Genomic DNA, 26195 nt, shown 5'->3' with positions numbered 1-26195 from the left:
CTTGATATGAAAGAAGGAAATATGTATTTCATTTATAAAGTCAAAAAGTTTATTCTGTGGCAGGTGCTATTGATTCAATAGTGAATAAGCACCATCTCATCCATGAAGAGCTTCAGTCTTTAATTCATAAGGCATTTCTGCAGTTCCACAATAGTAATGAGAGCTGTGTGCTGTTGATGTGCAATCATCCATTTGAACTTCACCATCATTCTGGGGTAGGCTGGGTAGATCTTATAATCTTTGTATTACAAATGAAAAGCCTGAGGATGAGAGAAGTTATGGCTTTTTTCCAGTTTCACAACTTGTAATTATTAGATCTGAGATTTTTTTTTTTTTTTCTGAGATGGGGTCTTGCTCTGTGGCCCAGGCTGGAGTGCAGTGGTGCGATCTCAGCTCACTACAACCTCTGCCTCCTGGGCTCAAGCGATCCTCCCACTTCAGCCTCCCAAGTAGCTGGGACTACAGGTGCACACCACCACAGAGGCTACTTTTTGTATTTTTTGTAGAGACGGGGTTTTTCCATGTTACCCAGGCTGGTCTCAAACTCCTGAGCTCAAGTGATCCACCCACCTCGGCCTCTCAAAGTGCTGGGATTACAATGTGGGCCACCATACACACATGGTCAGATCTGAGATTTAAGACTGCTTAATCTGGGGGTCCCTTTTATGGAATTGCATGCTCTGTGGTCTTATTTCAGATTTGGTATTTCTTGGAGATGCATAGTTTTCTGCTTGTGGTATTACACAGCAAGGGTTGGCAACCTATGACCTGTGGGTCAAACCTGCTGCCATCTGCTTTTGTTTGTTTGTTTGTTTGTTTTTTCAGACAGGGTCTCATTCTGTTGCCCAGGCTGGAGTGCAGTGGCATGATCACTGGCTCACTGCAGCTTCAACATCCTGGGATGAAGTGAACCACCCATCTAAGCCTTCTGAGTCACTGGGACTACAGGAGTGCACCACCATGCCCAGCTAATATCTGTTTTTTTTGTTTGTTTGTTTTTGTAGAGACGGAGTTTTGCCATGTTGTCCAGGCTCATCTCAAACTCCTGGGCTCAAGCGATCTGCCCCCCTCAGCCTCCTAAAGTGCTGAGATTATAGGCACAAGCCACCATGCCCAGTGTGCTGCCACCTGTTTTTGCAAATAAGATTTTATTAGGACACAGCCACACTCACTCATTTATTTACTGCCTGTGGTGGTTTTGTACTAAAACAGCAAAGTTGAGCAGCTGTGATCAAGACTATATGCCCCACAAAGCCTAAAATATTATTTCTGGCCTTTTATAAAAGAGTTTGCTGACCCCTGGTCCACAACATAAACTTAACTTGCCCTCCCCTTGATTACTCCCTTTGTTGAGGATTATGGGTCAGTCTGAGACCAGGATCAGAGTTCATTGCGAGGCTATCAAAGATTACAGTTGCACAACTTCTACCTTGCCTAGGGCTTTTCTCCATCTGCTTGACCTCAAAGATTGCCATGTGTCTCCACCTCTTCCGGTATGACTTAGAGAGGGCCCCCAGAAGAGCATATGACTTCATATCCAAAGGAGGAAAAATGTTCATAAACAAGAACTTGATTCGCTGGAAAACTGACCTCATTGACCCTATCCTATAGCCATGGCACATTCCATTTGCTATATGTAACATCCAACTCAGGAGGAGGCTGCCCAAGAACTCACTTGGTCTGAAAGCCAAAATGACTATCTAAGAACAATCCTGTTTTTCCAATTGTGCTTTTTTAATTGTGCCCAAATTTGAAACACTTTCTCTTTACTTTGTACTACCAATGGGAGCCCAAGCAATCCCCACAATTTGCATATTTGAATGGTCAAGGCTTCCAGTCGCACTGTCCCTGCTTTTTTGCCCAATGTGCCATTTGAGATACCCTCCCAGCAATTTGCATTTTTCTGTTTTTTGTTTTTGAGATGGAGTTTCACTGTGTCATCCAGGCTGGAGTGCAGTGGCAGGATCTCAGCTCACCACAACCTCCACCTTTCGCATTCAAGAATTCTCATTTCTCAGCCTCCCGAGTAGCTGGGATTACAGGTGCCCGCCACCATGTCCGACTAATTTTTGTATTTTTGGTAGAGACAGGGTTTCACCATATTGGCCAGGATCGTCTCAAACTCCTGAGCTCAGGTGCTCCGCCCACCTCGACCTCCCAAAGTGCTGGGATTACAGGCGTGAGGCACTGCACCCAGCCGCTCCCAGCAATTGGATTCCATCAGTAAGGGCCTCTTCACCTGACGCCCTCAGTGTCCATTAATGAACAAATCCTAATGAAGTTCTCTCTTTCTTGCTAGGCAAGTCTAATATGGTTTAGGGGAGGAGATGAGAGTCATTTAATCTAGGCTTCACATTGAAAAAGACCTCAAATTCAGGCTTTTGGCATCATCTATGAAAGAATTTACATGTAGATTCGCCCTGCTACACTGGTAGGATTAAACTCAATAATGGACCATGTCACTTAGAGTCCACTTTAGACTCAATTGATACTGCTGTAGAACTTTTGCAATTGTTTGTGAATAACGTTTGACTTAGTCCATTTGGGTTGCTCTAACAAAATACATTAGACTGTAATTTATTAACAACCAAATTTATTACTCACCGTTAGAGGACTGGGAAGGCCAAGATCAAGATGCCGGCAGATGTGGTGTCTGATGAGGACTCTCCGCTTCAAAGATGTCTTCTTGTGGCATCTTCACATGGTGGAAGTGGAGGGCAGCTCCCTTCAATCACTTTCTTTTTCTTTTCTTTTTTTTTTTGAAACGGAGTCTTGCTGTGTTGCCCAGGCTGGAACGCAGTGGTGCAATCTCAGCTCATTGCAATCTCCACTTCCCAGGTTCAAGCGATTCTCCTGCCTCAGCCTCCTGAGTAGCTGGGACTACAGGTGTGTGCCACCACACTCGGCTAATTTTTTGTATTTTTAGTAGAGACAGGGTTTCACCACATTGGCCAGGCTGGTTTCCAACTCCTGACCTCAAGTGATCCACCTGTCTTGGCCTCCCAAAATGCTGGGATTATAGGCATGAGCCACCGTGCCTGGCCTCAACTGCTTTTATAAGAGCACTAATCACATTCACGAGGGCAGAGCCCACCTGACTTAATCACTTCCCCAAAAGCCCCACCTCTTAAGATTGTCGCATTGGGTGTTAGGTTCTAACATACGAATTTTGGAGAAACACCAATATTCAAACCACAGCAACATTATAAAATTACGTTTTTACTTTTGTGGCAAAAATATTAACTTGGGCCAGGTGCAGTGGCTCATGCCTGTAATCCCACCACTTTGGGAGGCCGAGATGGGAGTTCAGGAGTTTAAGACCAGCCTGGGCAACATAATGAGACCCCTGTCTCTACCAAAAAATAAAAAATTAGCCAGACATGGTGGTGCGCAGCTGTAGTTGCAGCTACTCAGGAGGCTGAGGTGGGAGGATCCCTTGAGGCCAGCAGTTCAAGACCAGCCTGGCCATCGTGGTGAAACCTCATCTCTACTAAAACTACAAAAATTAGCCAGGCATGGTGGCAGGTGCCTGTAATCCCAGTTACTCAGTAGGCTGAGACAGGAGAATCACTTGAACCTGGGAGGTGGAGGTTGCAGTGAGAGGTGATGGAGCCACCACACTCCAGCCTAGGCAACAGAGCAAGACTCTTGTCTGAAAAAAAAAAAAAAATGCATTGGTCTTTCCTAACAACATCCCAAAGTTTGGCCATAGTTGGGTACATTTTACTTCCCACTACCACATCACACATTATTTGTCCATCTCAGGATCCACATAGGCCAATGAGGAGGATCTCCTGCCATTATGGGGGTCATCCCCTCTCCTACATCTTCATCCTGAAAAGAAAGGAGAAAAATTAGCCCTGGAGCAGGACTTATTTAAAATTTTCAGATATGAGGCCACCCAAGAACTATCTACTGCATCAATGCAACCCATATGCAGACTCCATCACACACAGCTGTAACCCAGCATTGCACAGACTCAAATATTATCATCAGTTAGCAACCAGCAGGATTGTCTGCTAATGGCCTATTTTTTTAATTTTATTTTTATTTTAATTAATTAATTTATTTTTTTGAGATGGAGTTTCGCCCTTGTTGCCCAGGCTGGAGTGCAATGGCGCAATCTCGGCTCACCACAACCTCCGCCCCCTGGGTTCAAGCGATTCTCCTGCCTCAGCCTCCCGAGTAGCTGAGATTACAGGCATGCGACACCACATCTGGCTAATTTTGTATTTTTAGTAGAGATGGGGTTTCTCCATGTTGGTCAGGCTGGTCTCGAACTCCTGACCTCAGGTGATCCACCCACCTCAGGCTCCCAAAGTGTTGTGATTATAGGCGTGAGCCACCGCGCCCGGCCTGAATCACCTCTCTAACTAGGCTCAGTGCTGCCTACAAAGCTGATATTAATATATACGATGTTAACATATATGTTTATATGTATACATACATGCACATGCATGTATTCATATACACATATATATACCTAAAGTCACACACACATGTATGTAACTAATTGAATTAGCACTGATTTCTGAAATTGCACTTCCAGTTTCAGGTAACAGAGATGCATCTTTTTACATGATCTGGTAAAAGCCGGAGTCTGAAGGGTCATTTAGAGTTGGGTATACATTCATTTAATAAATTTTCACTGGGCTGCCTAAACACCCAAGACTGAAAGAGCTGAATAAGATGATTCTGCCTGTGAGGGATTCACAGATCAGTGGCAGAGACCAACTCCAATATAAGTCAGACCATAAAAGTGCTGTTCTAGAGATGTAAACCAGGCATTGCTGTAGCTCCAAGAAAGAAACAATGGATTGAAGCTGGAAGAAGACTTCTCCTAGAAAAATCAATATGGGGGCTAGGCCTTGAAGAATTAGAAGATTTTGAGAGATAGAGAAGAGGAAAAAGGCTTTCTGTTCAATTTAACAAATACTCTTTGATCACCTACCTTCTACTGAAGGCACTAAACTCTGTAACTTCCTTGAATAGATGTTCAGCTTTTGTGACACTATTATGATGCTGGGTGCAGACAGAGCCAGCTCTAGCCATATAGCACCTTTGTTCAATTAGAAAAGGTATTTGCCAGGCATGGTGGCTCATGCCTGTAATCCTAGCACTTTGGGAGACTGAGGCAGGAGAATCACTTAAGGCCAAGAGTTCAAAATCCTGGGCAACACAGCAAGACCCTGTCTCTACAAAAAAATAAAAAATAGCAATAATAATTAGTTGGGCATAGTAGTGCACATGTGTTGTCTTAGATGCTTGGGAGGCTGAGGTGGGAGGATCACTTGAGCCCAGGAGGTCAAGGCTGCAGTGAGCTATGATTGCCACTGCAATCCATCCTGGCTGGCTGGCACAGCGAGACCTTGTCTCTTAAAAAAAAAATAATTATATATATGTGTGTGTGTGTGTGTGTGTGTTTATATCTATCTATCTTTCCCTCTAGACTTTTTTTTTTTTTTTTTTTTTTAGACAGTCTCACTCTGTCACCCAGGCTAGAGTGCAGTAGCTTGATCTCAGCTCACTGCAACCTCTGCCTCCCAGGTTCAAGCAATTCTTCTGCCTCAGTCTCCCGAGTAGCTGGGATTACAGGTAACCACCACCACACCGGCTAATTTTTTATCTTTTTGGTAGAGATGGGGTTTCTCTATGTTGGCCAGGCTGGTCTCAAACTCCTGACCTCAGGTGATCCGCCCACCTCGGCCTCCCAAAATGTTGGGATTACAGGCGTGAGCCACCCCGCCTGGCCTTCCTCTAGACTTTCAGAGGCCAAAATCAGGGCTCATGCTTGGTGAATCAGGCTAGATTTTAGCCCCATTTACAGCCCAACTTACCTTCCATGATAAGCTCCTTTGTATAGTGAATAACCTGCTCAACCGTATGTGGTAACCCTGAGTGCAGGAAGCAAAGATGAGTAAGACATGGCTTTTACCCTTGAGGAGCTCAACTGGTCAAGGAAATAAATATGGAAATGTATATGATATTACATGACATAATAGAGGTATGGGTTTCTTTTTTTTTTTTTTTTTTGAGACGTAGTCTTGCTCTGTTGCCCAGGCTGGAGTGCAGTGGCCGAATCTCAGCTCACTGCAAGCTCTGCCTCCCGGGTTAACGCCATTCTCCTGCCTCAGCCTCCCGAGCAGCTGGGACTACAGGCACCCGCCACCTCTCCCGACTAGTTTTTTTTGTATTTTTTAGTAGAGACGGGGTTTCACCGTGTTAGCCAGGATGGTCTCGATCTCCTGACCTCGTGATCTGCCCATTTCGGCCTCCCAAAGTGCTGGGATTACAGGCTTGAGCCACCGCACCCGGCCTAAAGGTATGTTTGAACATTATAGGAGTTGGTATTGAGACGGAAATGTCATCAAAAATAAGGAAGCATGAAAACATGAATACCCTTGAGCAGAAAGGAGCAAGTGGCCTTATTTCCCTACCCCAGTGGTTCCCAAGACTACAGGGTCATTAGAATCATTCGGTGAGCACTTAAAAAATTACAGACCCCTGCCCTCCATGCCTATCCCCGAGTAGGTCTGAGGTGGAGACGAGCAGTCTGCATCATAATTAGTTCCTCCAGGTGATTTCAGTAATTTGCTGGGTTAGGAACCACAGGTGTGAACCAAGCCCCACCCAGCCTCTACTCACTCAGTGCCACTTTCTCTTGGTGAGATAATAGTGTTCAGTACTTTCTCCCTAGAATAAAAAGGAAATGAAAGTTCTGTGGTCTCTAAAGCGGACTGCCTAGGTGAAATTTCAGTTCTGCTTTAGAAAGACAAAAGGCATCTGAGACCTGCGATGGCCGACACGTCCAAGGAGCAGGTTACATGGGGTCATATGAGCCTCTTGCATGCACTGATGTGGCTGCTGCCAGGATGCAAAGAGAAGAAGGTACAGCCTGGCCAGGACAGTGGCCTGTAAGCAGGAATTCTGATAACACACCCTCAGAGGAAACCAGACTGGTGTCTGTGAACCTGACTATGATGCTCATGCACGCCAAAGGACTCTTCCTGACTTCCTTGATTATGACTTTGGGATGTGTATTTGGGGAATTCAGTGCTGGCTTATTCAGTTGAAGGATGAAGTATGTTCCTAGGGCACCACTGTGGCTTGCAACAGAGTCTTCCTATCCATGAACATGGAATATCTATGCTTCTTTGATTTATTTGATCAGAGTTCTGTAGCTTTTCTCATGTAGATCTTTTTTTTTTTTTTTTTTTGAGATGGACTCTTGCTCTGTGGCCCACACTGGAGTGCAGTGACGTGATCTTGGCTCACTGCAACCTCTGCCTCTTGGGTTCAAGTGATTCTCCTGCCTCAGCCTCCAAGTAGCTGGGATTACAGGCGCCCACCACCACAGCCCAGCTAGTTTTTGCATTTTTTAGTGGAGATGGGATATCTCCATGTTGGCCAGGCTGGTCTCAAACTCCTGACCTCAGGTGATCCGCCCACCTCGGCCTCCCAAAGTGCTGGGATTACAGACATGAACCACTGCACCCAGATCTCATGTGGATCTCATACGTGCTTTGCTAGATTTATACATAAGGATTTCATTTTTGAGGTGCTAATGTTAATGGTAATATATTTTTAATTTCAAATTCCATTTGTGGGCTGGGTGACAATGTGATACTCCTGCCTTGGCTTTCCAAAGGGCTGGGATTACAAGCAATGGTTCATGAGCCCAGGAGTCTGAGACCAGTCTGAGCAACATGGTGAGACCCTATCTCTACAAAAAATTAAAACGTTAGCCAGGCATGGTGGCATGTGCCTACAGACCCAGGTACTCAGGAGGTTGAGGCAGGAGATGGCTTGAGCCAGGAGGTCAAGGTTGCAGTGTGCCACATTCATGCCACTGCACTCCAGCCTGAGTGACAGATCAAGTCCCTGTCTCAAAAAAAAAAAAAAAAAAAAAGATTTACTTGTCCGTTGCTGCTGTATAGGAAAATGATTAACTTTTGTTTTTAACCTTGTATCCTGCAACATTGCTATAATCACTTACTAGTTCCAGGAGGCTTTTGCTGTTGATTCTTTTGGATTTTCTACATAGACAATCACGTCATCTGCAAACAAAAGCATTTATATTTCTTCCTTCCCAATCTGCATAGCTTTTATTTCCTCTTCTTGTCTTGTTGCATTAGCTAGGACTTCCGGTACAACGTTGAAAAACAGTGGTGATAGAAGACAGCCTTGCCTCATTCCTGATCTTAGCAGGAAAGCTTCAAGTTTTTCACCATTCTGTATGATGTTGGTTGGGAGAGTTTTAGAAATGTTCTTTAATTTATATATTTATTTATTTATTTGAGATGGAGTCTCACTCTGTTGCCCAGGCTGGAGTGCAGTGGCACGTTTGGTTCACTGCAAACTCCGCCTCCTGGGTTCAAGTGATTCTCATACCTCAGCCTCTCGAGTAGTTGGAATTACAGGTGCCCACCACCATGCCTGGCTAGTTTTTGTATTTTTAGTAAAGATGGGGTTTCACCATGTTGGCCAGGCTGATCTCAAACTCCTAACCTCAAGTGATCCAACCGCCTCAAACTCCCAAAGTGCTAGAATTACAGCTATGAGCCACTGTGCCCGGTCTATAGATGTTCTTTATTAAGTTAAGGAAGTTTCCCTTTATTCCTAGTTTGCTGAGAGTTTTGTTTTGTTTTGTTTTGTTTTTTTGAGACAGAGTCTTGCTCTGTCGCCCAGGCTGGAGTGCAGTGGTGTGATTACTGATGTGATAGATTATATTAATTAATATTCAAATGTTGAACTAGTCTTGCATAGCTGGGATAAGTCCCACTTGGTCATGGTATATATTTCTTTTTTTTTTTTTTGAGATGGAGTTTCACTCTTATTGCCCAGGCTGGAGTGCAATGGCGCAATCTTGGCTCACCGCAACCTCCACCTCCCAGGTTCAAGCGATTCTCCTGCCTCAGCCTCCCGAGTAGCTGGGATTACAGGCATGCGCCACCACACCCAGCTAATTTTTTGTATTTTTAGTAGAGAGGGGGTTTCTCCATCTTGGTCAGGCTGGTCTTGAACTCCCAACCTCAGGTGATCCACCCGCCTTGGCCTCCCAAACTGCTGGGATTACAGGCATGAACCACTGAACCTGGTCAGTCATGGTGTATAATTCTTTTCTGACATTATTGGATTTGAGTTGCTAATATCTTATTGAAGATTTTTGCATCTATGTTCATGAGAGATATTGGTCTGTAGTTTTCTTCTAATGTCTTTGTCTGGTTTTGGTACTGAGGTAATACTGACCTCATAGAATGAATTAGGATTGGTCTCTCTGCTTCTATCTCCAGAAGAGATTGTAGAGAACTGGTAAAATTTCTTCCTTAAATTTTTGGTAGAATTAATCAGTGAACCCATCCGGGCCTGGTGCTTTCTATTCTGGAAAGTTATAATCGATTCAATTTCCTTAACCCTCTTCCCATTTGCCCCGAGAATACTCGCCAGTGGCACTTGTGACTGTAGTATTTACCCCCAAGATAACTTTGCCACAAAATATCTTGCTTTTATCATTATTTTCGCTTCACTCTAGTTCACTGATTTTGGAAACAAAAGATACCATTCTACTTATAGCATTCTGTTTTTAGAACTCGTATTTCCATTTACAAAATATAGTAATTCTCTATTGCTGAAAATGTCAAATCCTAGAAAATGTAACATTCGTATGTATGATGTTAACATTATTCTCAAACAGTTGTTGGCTGAAGATTCATGTGATGAATCCAATTTTTCCAAATAGACAATTCTGATTATTCAGATGATTCTGATGTTAGTTCTGTTTGGAAATAACTGCAAGAACAGTTTTTATATTTTATTTTCACATTGAAAATCAGATTTGCTTCAGTCTGAAAGAGCATCTTTATGTAAAATTAAATGAGCACAGGCAGTGAGCTGTCTTTTTATTTTCTAAGCGAGAAAAGGGTTAATAGATACAGGCCTGTTCAGATTGTCTATTTCTTCTTCTGTGAGTTTTGGCAGATTGTTTCTTTCAAGAAATTGGTCATTTCATCTAGGTTATCAAATTCATGGATGGTATGGTCTGAAGTCCCCTCCAAAACTCATGTTGAAATTTAGTTGCCATTGTGATAATGTTGAGAGGTGGGGCTTTTAAGAGGTGTTAAGTTGCGGGGAAACCACCCTCATGAGTGAATTAAGGCTGTTATTGCAGGAGCAGGTTACTTATTTATTTATTTATTTATTTTTAAAAGAAAGTTCAGCCCCTTTTCTTTCTCTCTCTCTCTCTCTCTGTCTTTCTCTGTCTCTGTCTCTCTCTCACATACTCTGTCACCATGTGATGACTTCTGTCATGAAATAACCATGGGATAACCCTCACCAGATCCTGGCACCATGCTCTTGGACTTCCCAGCCTCCGGAACCATGAGCCAAATAAACGTCTGTTCTTTATAAATTACCTCACCTGTGGTTTTCTGTTATAGCTGCAGAAAGTGGACTAAGGCAGTTGGCATAGAGTGGCTCATAATATTTCTTTGTTATACTTTTAATGACAATCGGGTCTGTAATTGTGTCTCCACTTTCATTTCTTATGTTAGTAATTTGTGTTTTGTTGTTTTTTTTTCTTAGACTGGCTAGAGGCTTATCGGTTTTATTGATCTTCTCATAGAGCCAGCTTTGTTTTTTCTCTCTTAATTTCCTGTTTTCAACTTTATATATATATAGTGTATATATATATATACATATATATATATATTTTTTTTTCCCGAGACAGAGTCTCGCTCCATCACCCAGGCTGGAGTGGTGCAGTGGCGCGATCTTGGCTCACCACAACCTCCACCTCCCAGGTTCAAGTGATTCTCCTGCCTCAGCCTCCTGAATAGCTGGGACTACAAGTACGTGTCACCACACCCAGCTAGTTTTTGTATTTTTTAGTAAAGATGGGATTTCGCCAAGTTGGCCAGGCTGGTCTCGAACTCCTAACCACAGGTGATCTGCCCACCTCAGCCTCCCAAAGTGCTGGGATTACAGGCATGAGCTACTATGCCCAGCTGCCAACTTCATTGACTTTTGCTCTAATTTTAATTATTTTTCTTCTTATACTGACTTTGGATTAAATTTGCTTTTTTTCTAGTTTTCTAAGGTGGAAGTTTACATTATTGATTTTAGACCTTTTTTCTTTTCTACTATATGCTTTCGATGCTATAAACCTTCCTCTAAGTGCGTTTTTGCTGCATCCACAAATTTTGTTAAGTTGTATTTTCATTTAGTTCGAAATCGCCTTTTTTTTGGCAGGGGGGGTGGAGTCTTGCTCTGTTGCCCAGGCTGGAGTGGAGTGGCATGATCTCGGCTCACTATAACCTCCGCCTCCCGGGTTCAAGAAATTCTCCTGCCTCAGCCTCCCAAGTAGCTTGGATTACAGGCACGCACCACACACCTGGCTAAATTTTGGTATTTTTTAGTAGAGACGGGGTAGTCCCATGTTGGTCAGGCTGGTCTTGAACTCCTGACCTCAGGTGATCTGCCCACCTTGTCCTCCCAAAGTGCTGGGATTACAGGTGTGAGTCATCGTGCCCAGCCCAAAATAGTTTCAGCTGTCTCTTGAAATTTCTTCTTTGAACTATATGTTGTTTAATAATGTGTTGTTTGGGGATTTTTTCAGCTGTTTTTCTGTTATGGGATTCTAGTTTAATTCCATTGTGGTCTGACAGTAGACATTGTATGGTTTCTATTTAAATTTGCTAAAGTGTTTTTTATGGCCCAGATTGTAGTCTATCTTGATGAATGTTCCATGTGAGCTTGAGAAGAACATGTAATCTGCTTTTATTGGATGAAGTAATCTATAGATGTCAATTATATTCAGTTGATTGATGGTGCTATTGAGTTCAACTATGTCCTTACTGATTTTCTGCCTGCTATTTATTTCTAGTAGAGGGGTGTTAAAATCTCCAACCCTGATAGTGGACTCATCTATTTCTCTTTATAGTTTTATCAGTTTTGCCTCACATATTTCCATGCTCTATTGTTAGTGCATACACATTAAGGATTGTTATGTCTTCTCAGGGAATTAGCCCCTTTGTCGTTATGTTATGCCTCTCTTTCTCTTTGACGACTTTCTTGCTCTGAAGACTGCTCTGTCTGAAATTAATTACAGCTACTCTTTGCTTTGATTAGTGTTACCATGCAATATCTTTCTCCATCACTTTACATTTCTCTATATGTATCTTTATATTTAAAGTGGGTTTCTTATAGGCAACATGTAGTTGAGGTTTTTTTCTTTTTTCTTTTTTAGCATATCAACCACAGCAATCAGAGAGTCTTTTTTAAAATTCACTCTGACAACCCCTATCAGAGTTGTGTATCTAAATCCCTTTTAGTTGGTGTATTTAGATCATTGATGTTTAAGACGTTATTGGTATAGTGGATAATATCTACTATATTCGTTACTGTTTTCCATTTTTTTGCCCCGCTTCTCTGTTCTAATTTTTGTTTTCCATATTTTTTCTGCCTTTTGTGGTTTTAATTGACTATTTTATATTCTCTCCTTTCTTAGCACATCAATTATACTTCTTTTATTACTGTTTTTTTTTTTTTTTTTTTTTTTGAGACGGAGTCTCGCTCTGTCGCCCGGGCTGGAGTGCAGTGGCCGGATCTCAGCTCACTGCAAGCTCCGCCTCCCAGGTTCACGCCATTCTCCTGCCTCAGCCTCCGGAGTAGCTGGGACTACAGGCGCCCGCCACCTCACCCGGCTAGTTTTTTTTTTTTTTTTTTTTTGTATTTTTAGTAGAGACGGGGTTTCACCGTGTTAGCCAGGATGGTCTCGATCTCCTGACCTCGTGATCCGCCCGTCTCGGCCTCCCAAAGTGCTGGGATTACAGGCTTGAGCCACCGCGCCCGGCCTATTACTGTCTTTTTAGTGGCTGTCGTAGAGTTTGCAATATACATTGACAATTAATCCAAGTCTATTTTCAAATAACGCTATACTACTTCATGGGTAGTGCAAATATCTCATAATAACAAAATATTTTTAAAATTCCTCTCTCCCATCCCTTGTATCATTACTGTCATTTATTTCAACCATACACAAACATACCAACACACACACATATATATACATGTAACCATACATAATCAATGACATTGTTGCTATTATTTTGAAGAAACTATTATCTGTTAGATCAGTTAAGAATAAGAAAAGGGGCGGGCATAGTGGGTCATACCTGTAATCTCAGCGCTTTAGTAGGCTGAGGTGGGAGGATCACTTGAACCTAGGAGTTTGAAACCAGCCTAGACAACATAGGGAGACCCCCGTCTCTATTTAAAACAAAATAAGAAAAAGATTTTATTCTTCATTTATTCATTCTCTGATCCAATGTTCTTCCTTTCTCGTTTATAAACAATTATTTTCTTATTTTCTAGAGATGGAGTCTTGCTATGTTGCCCAGGCTGGACTCTGGACTTGAACCCCTGGGCTCAAGCGATCCTCCTGCCTCAGCTTCCCAAGTAGCTGGGACTACAGGCATGTACCACTGTGCCTAGCCTGTCTTCCTTTCTTTATGTAGATCTGGTTTTCCGAACTTCCTTTAACGTTGCTTGAAAGGCAGATCTACTCATGACAAATTCCTTTAGTTTTTGTTTATCTGAGAAACTGCTTATTTCTCCTTTATTTCTGAAGGATAATTTTGGAGGGTACAGAATTCTAGGTTGGTGGCCGGGCGCAGTGACTCACGCCTGTAATCCCAACACTTTAGGAGGCGGAGGTAGGCAGATCACGAGGTCAGGAGATCGAGACCATCCTGGCTAACACAGTGAAACTCTGCTTCTACTAAAAAAAAAAAAAAAATACAAAAAATTAGCCAGCCGTGGTGGTGGGCCCCTGTAGTCCCAGCTACTCGGGAAACTGAGGCAGGAGAATGGCAGGAACCCGGGAGGTGGAGCTTGCAGTGAGCCGAGATCGCGCCACTGCACTCCAGCCGGGGGTATAGAGCGAGACTCCTTCTCAAAAAAAAAAAAAAAAAAGAATTCTAGGTTGGTGATTTTTTTTCTCTCTCAACATTTTCTTCCCCTCTTCCTCCCTCCCTTCCTCCCTCCCTTCCTCCCTTCCTCCCTTCCTTGCTTCCTCCCTTCCTTCAGACAGAGTCTCGCCAGTCTCCTCAGGCTGGAGTGAAGTGGTGTAATCTAGGCTCACTGCAACCTCTGCCTCCCAGGTTCAAGCGATTCTCCTGTCTTAGCCTCCTGAGTAGCTGGGATTACAGGCATCTGCCACCACGCCTGGCTAATTTTTGTATTTTTAGTAGATATGGAGTTTCACCATGTTGGCCAGATTGGCCTCAGACTCCTGAATTCAAGCAATCCACCCACCTCGACCTCCCAAAGTGCTGAGATTATAGGTATGAGCCACCACACCCAGCCACTTTTCAGTTTTATACATTTCTATTAACATATCCTCAAGCTCAGAGATTCTTTTCTCAGTTGTGTCTTGTCTACTAATGAGCTCATCAAAGCATTCTGGTTTTTTTTGTTTTGTTTTGTTTTAAAGAGACAAGGTCTCACTATGTTGCCCAGGCTGGTCTTGAACTCCTGTCCTCAAGGAATTCTCCTGCTTCAGCCTCCCAGTACAGGTGCGAGCTACCATTCCCAGCCAAAGCATTCTTCATTTTTGTTACAGTGTTTTTGATCTCTAACATATCTTTTTCATTTTTTTCTTAGAATTTCTTTCTGCTTACATTATCAATCTGTTCTTTTTTATTTTTTCATTTGTTTTTGCACGTTGTCTACTTTTTCTTTTTTTTTTTCTTTTGTTCTTTCTTTTTTTTCTTTTTAATTGAGATGGAGTCTTACTCTGTCACCCAGGCTGTAGTGCAGTGGTGCGAGCTCAGCTCACTGCCACCTCTGCCTCCCAGGTTCAAGTAATTCTCCTGCCTCAGCCTCCCAAGTAGCTGGGATTAATGGCACGCGGCACCAGGCCCAGCTAATTTTTGTATTTTTAGTAGAGACAGGGCTTTACCATGTCGGCAAGGCTGGTCTCGAACTCCTGACCTCAGGTGATCCGCCCGTCTCAGCCTCCCAAAGTGCTGGGACTACAGGCCTGAGCCACCGTGCCCAGTCTTATTTTTTCATTAAAGCCTTTAGCATATTAATCATAGTTTAAAAAAATTCCTGGTCTAATCATTCCAACATTCCTGCCATATCTGACTCTGGTTCCAATGTTTGTTCAGTCTCTTCGAATTGTGTTTTCTGCCTTTTAGTATGCCTTGTATTTTTTTGCTGAAAGGCTTGTATGTTGTATTGGGTAAAAAGAACTGTAGTAAAAAGGCCTTTTGTAACATGGTGGTAAGGTGTTGGGGAGGAGAAGTGTTCCGTAGTCCTATGATTAGGTCTCAGGCTTTTGGTGAGCCTGCGGCCCTGAACTGCAAACTTCACCAGTGCCTCTCAGTTTCCCCCCTTAGGTGGGACAGGATAGCTAGAGGGGGCTGGGGTTGGGTATTTCCCTTCCCGGATTGGATAGGTTTTGGTAAAACCCAGCAGGTTAAGCTCTGGTAAATAGTTTCTCCTGGGGACAAACCCCATTAAGAACAGAATTGAGGCCAGGCGCCGTGGCTCATGCCTGTAATCCCAGCACTTTGGGAGGCTGAGGCGGGTGGATCACTTGTGCTCATGAGTTCAAGACCAACCTGACCCCATCTCTACTAAAAATACAAAAATTAGCACATGATGGTGCACACGTGTAGTCCCGGCCACTCAGCAGGCTGAAGTGGGAGGATCACTTGAGCCTGGGAGGCAGAGGCTGCAGTGAGCTGTGATTGTGCCACTGCGCTTCAGCCTGGGCAACAGAATGAGACCGTGTCTGAAAAAAAAAAAAAAAGAAAGAAAGAAAAAAAAAAAACCTAAGCAAAAAAGAACAGAATTGAGAATCAGGCATGGCAGCTCACACCTGTAATCCTAGCTCTTTAGGAAACCAAGGTGGGAGGATTGCTTGAGGCCAGGAGTTCAAGGCTGCAGTGAGCTGTGATCATGTCACCGTTATCTAGTCTGGGCAACAAAGCAAGACCCAGTCTCCAAAAAAAAAAACAACAAACGAACAAAAAAGCAGAATGCTCTGACCTGTTTCAAAACGGTTCTTTTTCTCTTCCCCTGCCAGAAGCATGAGATTTTTCTCTGATATTCGATTCTAGAAGTAAAACTCACAAAAGTATAGCAGCCCCCACTATGACCGGTCTCCCTGAAATTTTTAACTCTCCGACTTGTCCACACCGACCCTCCAGTAGTCCATCAGTTGTAGTTCGGGCTTTCTTCCCTTCCACCAATAAATATTGTTTTTTGTTATTGTTTTTGTTTTTGTTTTGAGACTGAGTGTCGCTCTTGTTGCCCAGGCTGGAGTGCAGTGGTGCAATTTCAGCTCACAGCAACCTCCGCCTCCCAGGTTCAAGTGATTCTCCTGCCTCAGCCTCCCAAGTAGCTGGTATTACAGGCATGTGCCACCACACCCGGCCAATTTTTGTATTTTTAGTAGAGACGGGGTTTCTCTATGTTGATCAGGCTGGTCTTGAACTCCCAACCTCAGGTGATCCGCCGGCCTCGGCCTCCCAAAGTGCTGAGATTACAGGCGTGAGCCACCACACCTGGCCAAATATTGTATTTTATCTGCTTGTGTGTCTTTCCAATTCGCGGGGCAGACGTTTGCCCTGTGACCTCACTTCTCTGAAGAATCTAAGAAGAGTTGTTGATTTTTAAGTTTGTTCAGCTTTTTACTTGTTTTAAGGACAGAGGGGTGACTTCTAAGCTCCTTACATGCCAGACTGGAAACCAGAAGTCCCTCACCAAAATTATTTCGGTACATAAGTCTCTAAAAGGGCTTCCTCCACCCGGGAAGAATTGGATTTTAGTTAACATCTGTCAGCACCATCTACGAGCCAGATGTCTAGTAAATATTTTCACACTCATTACTTCATTAAGTCCTCACAACAGCCCTGAGAGGTGGGCATTATTATTACCAACCCCATTTTACAGGTGAGAAAGCTGATATTCAGAAAACTAAAATGACTTGACAAAATCATAAAGGTAGAAGGCCAGGCGCAGTGGCTCACGCCTGTAATCTCAGCATTTTGGGAGGCCGAGGTGGGCAGATCACCTGAGGTCGGGAGTTCGAGACCAGCCTGACCAACACGGAGAAACCCCGTCTCTACTAAAAATACAAAACTAGCCAGGTGTGGTAGTGCATGCCTGTAATCCCAGCTACTGGGGAGGCTGAGGCAGAAGAATCGCTTGAACCCGGGAGGCGAAGGTTGCAGTGAGCCAAGATCATGCCATTGCATTCCAGCCTGGGCAACAAGAGCGAAACTCTATCTCAAAAAAAAAAAAAAAAAAAAAAAAAAAAAAAAAAAAAAAAAAAAAAATTATAAACGTAGAAACTGGTAGAGTTAATATTAAAACAAGGTCTTTTTTTGGGAGGCTGAGGCAGGTGGATCACCTGTGGTCGGGAGTTCATGACCAGCCTGGCCAACATGGTGAAACCCCATCTCTACTAAAAATATAAAAATTAGCTGGCCGGGCGCGGTGGCTCAAGCCTGTAATCCCAGCACTTTGGGAGGCCGAGGCGGGTGGATCACGAGGTCAGGAGATCGAGACCCTCCAGGCTAACACGGTGAAACCCCGTCTCTACTAAAAATACAAAAAACTAGCCGGGCGCGGTGGCGGGCGCCTGTAGTCCCAGCTACTCGGAGGCTGAGGCAGGAGAATGGCGGGAACCCGGGAGGCGGAGCTTGCAGTGAGCCGAGATCGCGCCACTGCACTCCAGCCTGGGCGACACAGCGAGACTCCGTCTCAAAAAAAAAAAAAAAAAAAAATTAGCTAGGTGTGGTGGCGCTTGCCTGTCGTCCCAGCTACTCAGGAGGCTGAGGCAGGAGAATCACTTGAACCTGGGAGGTGGAGGTTGCAGTAAGCTGAGATAGCGCCACTGCCCTCCAGCCTGGGCAACAGAGTGAGACTCTATCTCAAAATTAATTAATTAATTAATTTTAAAAAATAAAACAATGTCTTCTGACACCAAGGCTAGGGACTTAACTTTAGAAAATGAAAAGTCTCAAGTTATTTTCTGCTCCTCTTCCTTCTTTCTTTGGGACCTTTACTCACGTTTGGGTTTTCATGGAGTTGGGGACATTGGCAGTACTGAAGTCTGCCCACTGAATCTAAGCTATAGCAGAGGCTTGAGCAACTATATGACCAATGCAATTCAGATTTATTTTGACTTTCCAAAATATACCACCAGAATTAGCAGGCACCTGGCACAGTCCAATTTCAACAAGCAGATATATACACACACACACACACACACACACACATATATACACACACACATAAAATATATATACACATTTCTTTTTGAGATGGATTTTCACTCTTGTTGCCCAGGCTGGAGTGCAATGGCACAATCTTGGCTCACTGCAACCCCCACCTCCCTGATTCAAGTGATTTTCCTGCCTCAGCCTCCCAAGTAGCTGGGATTATAGGCACCTGCCACCATGCCTGGCTAATTTTTTGTATTTTTAGTAGAGACAGGGTTTCACCACGTTGGCCAGGCTGATCTTGAACTCCTGACCTCAGGTGATCCCCACCACCTCAGCCTCCCAAAGTGCTGGGATAGCAGGCGCGAGCCACCATGCAGGCATGAGCCACCACGCCAGGCCCTCTTCTATATTATTTTTAACTGTTTAGAGCTTCTTAACCAAGGTCTATGGAATCCTTAAGGGTCCTCAGGGGCTTTTAGAGGTTTGCGAATCTCTTGAAACCATGTTACATCTTGTGGGTATAAGAAAAGATGAATTTGTTTTGAGAAGAAGGTTTATCTTTTTTCATTACCGTCTCAAAGAGGTCTCCGATGCAAACAAGGTTAAAAATAATTAATACAGGCTTTATCCAAGAAGAATTTGGTTTTAAACTTTTTGACCTCAGCCTAGGGAGAAAACCAGATACAAGTAAGGAATGCAGCAGCTCATATCAGGAAATAATAATAACACTAATACTTCAGTAATTACTTTTTTCCTCTGTGCTGATTGAGACACAGATTTGGCTTTTGCCAAACCAAAAAAAAAAAAAAAAAAGAAACTCCAGTGATTTGTACTGAGACCAAGAGGATGCATCTGTTTCCTGAATCAACCAGATCAAATGAACACTCGATCAAAAGCTGCCAATGCCGAGACTTCATTTTCTTTCAGAGAAAGATGAAGAAGTTATGCTAAAGAGAAGGGGGGGAAGAGTAAACCCAGGCAAGAGGAGAAATATAAGCTCTGGTTCAGGATGATGCCAATGGATTTCTTGATGTGATATCTTCTCCAGACTAAAGATCACTCCAAACAGGTATTATTTTCTACAATACCTGCATGCTAACTCCTCTCTAAAATAGTTATGCAATGGAGGCTTTGGCTCAGTCTGTCTGCAAGAGCTACATTGTATCTTGCCACCCACTCCTGCATCTTACCCAGTCTTCCACATACCTGCCACAATCTAGCCATACTTAATTCTTTGTCATGTTCTCAGTTCCCATGGCATCTTTGCATTTGCTGTTCCCTTAGCATTTGCTGTTTCCTCTGCTTGAAATACCCGTCACTCCCTTTTCCCCCTGGCTATCTCCCCTTCAGCCCAAGGGACATCTCTTCTAAGAAGCTTTCTCTAACCCCTTAGGGAAAATTAAGTATCTTTTATATACACACACACACACACACACACATATATGTGTATATATATATATATATATATATATATATATTTTTTTTTTTTTTTTTTTTTTTTTTTTTTTAAGGCACAGTCTCACTTTGTTGCCCAGGCTGGGGTGCAGTGGCTCAATCTTGGCTCACTGCAACCTCTGCCTCTGAGTTCAAGCGATTCTCCTACCTCAGCCTCCAGAGTAGCTGGGATTATAGGTGTGCACCACCACGCCCAGCTAATTTTTGTATTTTTAGTAGATATGTAGTTTTACTATGTTGTCCAGGTTGGTCTCGAACTCCTGACCTCAGGTGATCTGCCCACTTCGGCCTCCCAAAGTGCTGGGATTATAGGCGTGTGCCACCATGTCCAGCCTCATTATTTAATTTTTAATTGACAAATAATAATTGTATATGTTTATGGGGTACAATGTGATGTTTTGCTGTATATTCACAATGTGGAATGATTCAATCCTGCTACTTAACAAATTCATCACCTCATATAGTAATCATTTTTTTGTGTGGTGAAAACATTTAAAAGTCTGTTCTTCTACAAATCAACACTTTTAAAGAATAGAAGAGCTGCTCTCTTTCCTGGAAGCAGGGAGCTGTGCAGAACGACTAGCGACGTTAGAATTCTATGATTCTTTTGTTCATGTTAGAATGGCATAAGATCATAAGTTTTGAGATTTAAAAGGGACTTTGAAGACCCTTTGAGAATCCAAGCTCTCATTCTACCCATATCCTGATTTGATTCATATCTCTCTGTTATTATATCCCTGGAGAGCACAGGTGGAATCCAACCCAAAATAGGCTTCCTCAGAAGGGTTTGGTCCTGTGAATACCTTCCCCAAGGATCATGTGGTGTAAACACCTTCATTCGAGGCAAATGATATCTAAATATATGCTCCCCACAGATGCGTCCAGCGCTTTATGGTTTGTAAAGTTGTCCTCCTCACAGTTTCTAACTCAATAAGGGATAACTCAATGGCTTAAAGGTCATTCATCAAGGATAATTCGTCCAGGTCACCAGCTTGTTAACGATGGAACTTAGGCCAGAACTCCTGGTGGAATGAACTTTCTCCCTCATCCTGATATTTTCTTATTGAAAATTATTCTGAAATGCTACTTGTACAATTTTGAGCAGAAGTGATGGCCATATCCAGGGATAATATGGAAGTAAGTTAAAGATTCTGATGTTTTACGATGAAATTAACAAATCGTTTCTTGAAGTGGGCACAATCTATACAGTCCTTAACAAGGAAATGTTAGACATGTTTTGAAGCCGAGGATAAACTGGTAACACCAAAGCCAGTGATGTTTTGCTTTATTTCAAAGCACCTCAGAGGCATCCTTCACAGGGCAGGATATGTTGCAAGCAGTGCTTGCTTCTCAAACATTGATATGTATAGAGGCATCTCAGGATCATGGTAAATGCAGATTCTGATTCTCAAGGTCTTGGGGAAGGCCTGAGATTATGTATTCCTCACAAGCTTCCAAGGTTTACCAAGGCTGCTGGTCCATGGACCACACCGTGAGCAGCAAGCAGTAACGAAAGAACATCAGAGTTGGAAGCATAAGACTTAGACCCAAGTTTCAGCTATGCATTGATGAGTCCTGTGAACTTGGTCAGATTTCACTCTGAGTCTGTTTCCTGACCTGTAAAATGGGGTTATAATCATATCTGTATATGCACCAAGAGCCTTGAGACTGTTGTCCACCATTCCTTTCCGAGTACTCCATCCTAAACATGTGTGCAGATGTATGTGTGGGAGCATTTTTTAGCAAACATGTTCATCACAATACTTTTTTTTTTTCCTTTTTCTTTTCTTTTTTTTGAGACAGAGTCTCACTCTGTCACCCAGGCTGGAGTGCAGTGGTGTGATCTTGGCTCATTGCAACCTCCACCTCTCAGGTTCAAGTGATCCTCATGCCTCAACCTCCTGAGTAACTGAAACTACAGGCGCATGCCACCATGCCTGGCTAATTGTTGTATTTTTAGTAGAGACAGCGTTTCACCATATTGGCCAGGCTGGTCTCAAATTCCTGGCCTCAAGTGATCCACCCACCTCAGCCTCCCAAAGGGCTGAGATTACAGGCATGAGCCACTATGCCCAGTCCTCAATACTTTTGTAATAGTGATAAAAGAGAAGCAACCAAAATAGCCAAGATCAGGAAAACATTTTCTTTCTTTCTTTTTGTTTTTCTCCGCTCACTATGGAATCAGAAGGTAAAACATTTTAGTAAGCTAAAATATATCCATTAAATTGAGTATTAGGCAGGCATTTCCAATCATGTCTAGGGAGAAGATATACATAGAATACTATGAATATACATGGAATATTAAGCAGCTATTTAAAATCATGTCTAAGGAGAAGTACATTGAAAAATGTTCATGTGATAACAAACTTTTTTTTTTTTTTTTCAAGATGGAGTCTTGCTCTGTCGCCTGGTCTGGAGTGCAATGGCACGATCTCGGCTCACTGCAACCTCTGCCTCCCGGATTCAAGCGATTCTCCTGCCTTGGCCTCCCAAGTAGCTGGGATTATAGGTGCCCACCACCATGGCTGGCTAGTTTTTTGTTGTTGTTGTTGTTGTTGTTTGTTTTTTTGTTTTGTTTTTTGAGACGGAATCTCTGTCACCCAAGCTGGAGTGCAGTGGCACCATCTCGGCTTACTGTAACCTCCGCTGTCCAGGTCCAAGTGATTCTCCTGCCTCAGCCTCCCAAGTAGCTGGGGTTAAAGGTGTGCACCATGACGCCTGGCTAATTTTTTTTGGTATTTTTTTAGTAGAGATGGGGTTTCACCATGTTGGCCAGGCTGATCTCGAACTCCTGACCTCAAGTGATCCACCTGCCTCGGCCTCCCAAAGTGCTGGGATTACAGGCGTGAGCCGCTGCGCCTGGCGAACATAAATTTTTTAAGCCAAAATACAAAATTGGCTGTATCCGTAGAATAATCACCACACTAAATATATAAAATCCCTGGCCTGGCTGACTCACAGGAACACTGGGAATAAAATGAGACATAAATTGTTTTTTGTTTTTTTTTTTGAGACAAAGTCTCACTCTGTTGCCCAGCCTAGAGTGCAATTACCTGATCTCAGCTCTCTGCAACCTCTGCCTCCCAGGTTCAAGCAATTTTCCTGCCTCAACCTGTCAAGCAGCTGGGACTACAGGCATGTACTACCACACCTGGCTAGTTTTTTTTTTTTTTTTTTTTTTTTTTTTTTTAATTTTTATTTTTAGTAGAGACCAGGTTTCAGCATGTTGGCCAGGCTGGTCTCAAACTCCTGACCTCAGGTGATCCAACCACCTCAGCCTCCTAAAATGCTGGGATTACAGGCCTGAGCCACCGTGCCTGGCTGAGAAATTAATTTATAATTTACTACATAACTATGAGGCATCACTACAATTATTTTCTAATGGTGTTGATAAAATCCAGGTCAGGTTTTGTCTTGTGCTGTGGCAGGCTGCCCTAATTCTGCAACATAACATTTTCTAGAAGCACTGGCTGCTTCTTAGCAGGAAGAATCCATTCTGACTATGCTTGAAAATACAAATTCAAGAATCTCAACTAAGAATCTCTCAACTAAGGGCTTTTAAGAAAAGAAAAGCAAAGAATGCGTGTTTCCTACTTCTGTCGTTACCCTTTAGAAAGAGGAAGAAGGGGACAATTTTTAAACAAGCTTTCTGCACAAACTATTTAAAAGGAGAGAATCAAAGCATAGAGGTGGTTTTACGATCAAATAGTCTTGGGTTTGAGTTCCCGATTTGTCACTTATTGGTTGTGGAACTTCGAAGTTTGAATAACTGGAACTTTGAAGTTTGAATAAGTCAAACTTATTGGTTGTGGAACTTTGAACAAGTCAAACACCAGTTTCTCTGAGCTTCAATTTCCAAATCTGTAAAACAACTCTCATTGATTATTCCTTAAGGTTGTTTAGTATTTATTTAGTATTTATCTCTTTTTTTTTTTTTTTTTTTTTTGAGCCGGAGTCTCGCTCTGTCGTCCGGGCTGGAGTGCAGTGGCTGGATCTCAGCTCACTGCAAGCTCCACCTCCCAGGTTTATGCCATTCTCCTGCCTCAGCCTCCCAAGTAGCTGGGACTACAGGCGCCCACCACCTCACCCGGCTAGTTTTTGTTTTTGTATTTTTTTAGTAGAGACGGAGTTTCACCGTGTTAGCCAGGATGGTCTCGATCTCCTGACATCGTGATCCGCCCGTCTCAGCCTCCCAAAGTGCTGGGATTACAGGCTTGAGCCACTGTGCCCGGCCTTAGTATTTATCTCTTAAGGTTGTTTGGGGATGAAATGAAATAATTAATGAAAAGTGCTGAGTATAATGTCTGGTACACAGCAGATTCTCAATAAATCATAGCTAATTGTAGAGGAGGAGTTCTAGGGTGGCCCCTACGTTTACACCCTGCATGGGTGTGAGTAGGACCTTGGACTTGCTTGTAACCAATAGAATGTGATAAAGATGTTTAAAGTTATGATCATATACATAAGGGTCCATCCTGCTATCATACACATCAGAGAGACTGTCTCTCCATTGTTGGCTTGAAAGAAGTAAGCTCCCACGTTATGAGAGGGCCCATGGAGAGGGCCCCATGGCAAGGAACTGTGGGCAGTCTCTAGTAGCTAAGAACAGCCCCACCTGCAGCCAGCAAGAAAACAGAGACCTCAGTCACACAGTCATAAGAAAATGAGGCCGGGTGCCATGGCTCACGCCTGTAATCCCAGCACTTTGGGAGGCCGAGGCAGGCAGATCACCTGAGGTCGGGAGTTCGAGACCAGCCTGACCAACATGGAGAAACCCCATCTCTACTGAAAATACAAAAACTTAACCAGGCGTGGTGGCACATGCCCGTAATCCCAGCTACTCTGGAGGCTGAGGCAGGAGAATCACTTGAACCTGGGAGGTGGAGGTTGCAGTGAGCCGAGATCGTGCCATTGCACTCTAGCCTGGGTGACAAGAGTGAAACTCTATCTCAAAAAAAAACAAAGAAAAGAAAAAGGTAAAAAGAAAATGAATCCTCCCAACAGCCTGAATGAACCTAGAAGTTAATTAATTCATAGTGGAGCCTTGAGGTTAGAATGCAGTCCAGCAGCCGCCTTGATTGAAACTTGGCGAGACCCTGAGTGGAGGACCCAGCAAGGCCATGCCCAGGCTCCAGACACACAGGGCTGTGAGACAACTGATGTGTTGTGTTCAGCCTCTAGATTTGTGGTCATTAGTTACACAGCAATAGAAAACCAATACATACCGCTTCTTGGCCTTCTGGCTAAGATCAAGTGTAGAAAACCAACACATAATACCAAGTAGATAATCAACACTTAGCCTGTAGCCATTGCTTGCCATCAACAGGTTCATCTTCCTTCTGCCAGTGTTTAATGAGCACGCTATTGTGTTGGGGCAGAATTCAAGAACTGGAGACAGAACCTACCCATGGTGAGTAGAGGAGGCAGAGATGAGAACCGAAAAATTATAGAAAGGGCAATAAGTGTTATGATTAAGATGCTTTCTGTTGTGGTAAAATTAGTATAACATAAAATTCACCCTTTCAGTCAGGTGCAGTGGCTCACACCTGTAAACCCAGCACTTTGGGAGGCTGAGGTGAGAGGATCACTTGGACTTGGGAATTCAAGACCAGCTGAGGCAACATAGTGAGATCTTCTCTGTCAAAAAAAAAAAAACAAAAAAAAAAACAAAAAAAACAAAGGCTGGGCACAGTGGCTCACGCCTGTAATCCCAGTGATTTGGGAGTCCAAGGCAGGTGGGTCACCTGAGGTCAGGAGTTTGAGATCAGCCTGGCCAACATGATGAAACCCCATCTCTACTAAAAATACAAAAAATTAGCCAGGTGTGGTGGTGCACGCCTGTAGTCTCAGCTATTCAGGGGGCCGAGACAGGAGAATCTCTTGAACTTGGGAGGCAGAGGTTGCAGTAAGCTGAAACCGCGCCATTGCACTCTAGCCTGGACAACGAGAGCAAAACTCCGTCTCAAAAAAAAAAAAAAAAAAAAATCACCCTTTAAATTATTTTAAAGTGTGCAATTCAGTCACATTTAGCGCATTCCTACACTGTCGTGCAACCATTACCACTGTCTAGCTCTAGAACATTTTCATCAGCCCCAAAAGGAAACTCCGTAGCCATTAGGTAGTGACCCCCCATTCTCCACTTCCCCCGGCCCCTAGCTAATCTGCTTCTCTCTCTATGGATTTGCCTATTCTGGACATTTCAGACATACGTGTATTGTATGATACATGGAATCATACAATATGTAGCCTTTTGTGTCTGGCTTCCTTCACTTAGCATGTTTTTAAGATTCATCCAAGTTGTATAGTAGCATGTATCATGTATCTTTTTTGGTTGTTGTTGTTGAGATGGAGTCTCGCTCTGTTGCCCAGGCTGGAGTGCAGTGGCATGATCTCGACTCACTGCAACCTCCGCCTCCTGGGTTCAAGGGATCCTCCTGCCTCAGCGTCTCAAGTAGCTGGGATTACAGGCATCCACCACCATGCCCGGCTAATTTATTTTTT

At 43.3% G+C, this 26195-nt stretch overlaps 1 pseudogene; it reads left to right on the top strand.

Annotated features, from left to right (window-relative positions):
- Window positions 1-24917: 24917 nt before the first annotated feature.
- Window positions 24918-25088, top strand: LOC115893815 (annotated as a pseudogene).
- The last annotated feature ends 1107 nt before the right edge of the window (window positions 25089-26195 follow it).

Source organism: Rhinopithecus roxellana, chromosome 15 (genome assembly GCF_007565055.1).
Source record: "Rhinopithecus roxellana isolate Shanxi Qingling chromosome 15, ASM756505v1, whole genome shotgun sequence".
Classification (NCBI taxonomy): domain Eukaryota; kingdom Metazoa; phylum Chordata; class Mammalia; order Primates; family Cercopithecidae; genus Rhinopithecus; species Rhinopithecus roxellana.
This window is presented reverse-complemented; position numbering and strand designations above follow the sequence as displayed.